Raw genomic sequence first — 4,350 nt, forward strand, 5'->3', positions numbered from 1 at the left:
CGCTACACTCATGAAGATAGATACTACTACTTAAATTTATTTGTTCACTTGCTTATGTGCTATAAAGAACAATAAAATAGGGGAGGGAGTTAGGATGAGGTCAGCATGGTTCGGAGAATATTCAGTTTAGAAGGTGATAAAAAGACCTTGTAGAACACTCCTTTCACTTTTGTTCCCTTTGGGCCTATCAGGGGAGAGGCAGGCAATGGAGACCAGGGCCACAGAGCCACAGGACCCTTGGAAACTCACTTCATCACCACAATTGCAGCACAAATCTATAGTTACAACTTTGAAGGATTTCCAAACTTTTAATTTTTCTTATTATGGTAGCTGGTGCTAACATGGGCAAACAAATTAGGTCAACTAAAAGAGAGAAATAGAAAAATAAGACGAAAAGAACTTCAGTATTAGCTCTTCCAGGACTTCTGATGAATCAATCAAGAAATATTTACTGAGTACTGAAGCAGAATATTCATTTAGGCTCAAAGTAGATTCTGGGGTATGCATGCATATATTTAAGAACATTTTCAGTTTGGATAGCAAACTTTAAAAACTATATAGTATATAAGATAAAAATTACACAGAAACTCATGCCTATGAAGAAACCTGTTTATTACTGATAACACTTCATTTGGCTAAAACCACAAGAAATCCACACACAAATATATAAAGTGCAAATTCTCACAGGCAGTACTTATACACCCTGGTGTTTTTGTAGGAAAAAAATGAGAAGATGTTGACAGAAATTGTTAAAACAAGGGCACAACTTTGAACTACCACTACACACTTTAGTCAGAAAAATAATTCATTCTTAACTTCATATATTTTACTTGGCATATTCAATGATGTATACAATGAGTTTACTCTAGCCTATAACAACAAGGCCTCACCGTATATAGATTCAGATTCTTGTTCAAGTGGCTCTTGAAAGACACATGATGAATCATAACAATGGACAAAAAATATCCCAAACAGTATCAAATTAGTTGTGACTTACTTGGAAGGTAGTGCTAGAAGCCTCAAAATGGCATTTAGACCAGTGATAGTAAGTCTACATAGACACTGTTTCTTAGCCTTCCTGGCCAACATCTTGCTTTGCTTGAAAATTCTAGGCATTATATACAATTTCTACATAGAAATATGTTTTGCTATCTCCAAAGAAACTGAGTATTTAAAGGAGTATGTGCTTAATAAGCATCGCATTATAAACTTCAGTCACAAGAGTTGTTTAAAAAGCTGAATTAGAAAATTAACTTTTTGATTGTTCCTTAAACTATCTGCTTCTTTAAAACAAAATCCCTTAATTCCTATTATCACCACCGAATCATTCTATAACAGGTACTGAACTTGGCAGTGTGCATGTGAAACAAAATAAACCATGATCCTTGTTCTCAGGGAGCTGATCGTCAGGTGCTTCGTATTTATCGAGGAATGCCAATGAATTAAAGAAAACAAATTGGCCAACACCTCAAATTATAAGGTTTAACAGCATAACGGTTTCAGGTCAGTTTGGCATTAATCCCTTGGAAGGTCAGGTTCTAAAAGGCAGGGAATATTCTGGGTATGGTCTATGTTTTCATTCCTCACACTAGAGCCAGTGTGTATACCCCAGGGATATGCAGCAATTAGGAGCAAGGGCATGGAGAGCTGGAAAAAATTGAGTGGGCATGTGATCAACATTGTGCTCCTTTCTGGCAGCATCGGCTTAAGTGAAGACTGAAGCTATCATTTTTATATTAAAAACAGTTTTATTATGAAGAATGCAAAATCACTTACATTTTAATGACAGGACACAACACTTCATGTCAGTGGGAGGCTGCTTCTGATTTTGCTCTCAGACCCCCTTCTCCTCCTCCTCCTTGCTCCTCTGCTTTAAATCATGCTGGTGGAAAAATTTGAGAAGCAAACTCTAGATATGTCACCTTGCCCCTATTCTTGGTCACTTCCCACATTCTTGTAGGTTCTCTTTTTCAAGTACATATTCTAGAATTAACATAGAGGAAAGGCGGTTTAATGAACGTAACAGTATGGTGAATATTTTTAAGGTAACCAATAGTCAACTCTAACTTTATTCCTAACCAAAACTAAAGCCATGCTGTGAAAAGAGTCAGACAATGAACAATTCTCTTTTCATTATTTAGACTTCTTATGGTTTATTCTAAGATGCTTTGAGGGATAAATGAGAAAAGATTTCCTCAAATCTTGTAATTTGGCTGCCCCAAGTACAAGGAAACCCGAAACAGAATACTAGATCAACTAAGCATTCATTTTGGCTAGTATGACTCTTACACCTCATCAGTTTCTAGAGCAATCTCAGAAAACAAGTGAATTGTAAAAGGCCATAATAAATTAACATATAGCAGTATCCAGACAGACCAAAACAGGGTATGAAATAGATTTAAAATTACTTACAATGAGTCTTAAATATAATGACAATAATAACAAAATAACTAAAAGTTCATAAACAAATGTAGTTTATGAGTAAGTTTAAAGCATTCTGAATGAATACAGTTGAGATTTATCAGTGAGGTAATAGGACAATAGCTCTTCACAGTAACAAAATATGAAAGGGTGCCTAGGGAAAGAGGGAGGTAGAGAGAAAAAGGCATAACATATCAAATTTATCCAAGCAGGATTTGGATTTTTCAAGCATCACAAACATCAATGGAAAACGTGAAAAAAATCACAATAGCAGCAGTTCATAGAACAATTTCGCCATTAAACTCCAGCTAACATCTCTGTTGCATCAATTCTAGAAGCAATCTGCTTAAGAAATGGGAGGTCTATTTTCTAGATATGGATATTCCAAAGTATCTAATCTCTTAGAACTTGTCCGTTTGCTGAAGTTACTACATCCAAATAACAATACTATACATTCCAAACAAAAACCTCAAATAACCTGTAACACTATACATTCTTCAAGATGAACAACATTTTGTTCAAGTCTCACTTAATTTGCCAAGTTAAATTAAAGTAACAGTCAAGCAGGTCATTGTACTTATGTACTGTATCTACTACTCAAAATATAAAAATTATTTTGTGAGCTAAATTCTTCTGGATATGAGTAAAACCCAAACGTTACTTTTGGTGCTCTTTATATCACTTTTGTTCTAACTTGAGCTTTAAAAAAAATGTGCTAGAAAGAAGGAACATTAAAAAAAGTCATTTGTATATCCCTTAATTTAAAAATTGTTTTTATCCCCCCTCAAAAAAAGATGTCAAATAGATGTTATGATGATTCCTTCCCAAGGAGTTCTTAAATTTTAAACTTTTCATGTTGCCCTTTTTGTTTTTTTTTTAAATCCTTATTTCCTCTGCTTTTGGAGAACAGTATGGCATAGTGCTTCTTACTTTCAGTCCTTCAATAAAAGGCTCAATTAATAATTTAAGACTCGGCAAACTATCTCAACAGCTTTCTCCTCTCTAGAGAGAAATGATCTTAATTCCTTGAATTTTTTCTCAGAGGTCTTGTTTTCCAATCTACGTTTTTATTCCTTTTTAATTCTGCTCTGTCTCCTCCTGAATTCTCACATGACTCTGACACAGCATCCTAGCAGAAACTGAATCCATAAGAGTACTTTTTACCTCCTAAAACTTGGTCTTGTTTCAGTGACCACTAATAAACTACAGGTTCACTATCCATCACAAAAACAAGTAAATAACTTACACATACTTTATGCCCTACTTTTATAGTGTTAGGTTTGCCCACCACAAGAAGCATTTCCTGTGCTGCCTTGTTGACCTTTGTGTTTGTTTACTTCTATTGTTTATATTTGTTTATTTCCAATACGTGCTTTGATCTTGCCCTACAGATTCTTTCCTTTTTCCCAAAGCACTAGAAAATTCCAGTTTTGATTTAAATGCTCAATGGGAGTGCATTCATTTTCATGACAGTGCTCAAAAAGACAAAAGATAAACAACTTCTGTCTCTCCTGACCAACTTGGGCTATCACTAAATTTATCCTGTTAGGCAAGTGTGAACCCACTAGGTCAAGCTCATGTTAAGTATCATGTTCAGACTCAAGAGCTTGGCTAGAATAAAACAATTCCCTCAATTGATACATTTCAGAAACACTGGTAAATTCTGTAAATTTTAACTCTGAACTTTTACATTTTTGGGGAAAAAATCTAAGCGTCAATAAATTTTCACCTTGATTAAGATGACTTAAGTGTTGCATTATATTAAAGCACTCACATAAAACTGTTCTCTTCAGAATAGAATGACAATCATAACATGCTTTAGTAACTATGAACAAGCTGTCATATCATTTTAGCTTCATTTTTATCGTCACTGAAACACAGATACTAAAACCAAATATACATTTTTTTTTTTTTTTTTTTTTTTTTTTT

This window comes from Carlito syrichta, unplaced genomic scaffold (assembly GCF_000164805.1).
Source record: "Carlito syrichta isolate Samal-C Ts95f unplaced genomic scaffold, Tarsius_syrichta-2.0.1 Scaffold307176, whole genome shotgun sequence".
In the NCBI taxonomy this organism is placed as follows: Eukaryota; Metazoa; Chordata; class Mammalia; order Primates; family Tarsiidae; genus Carlito; species Carlito syrichta.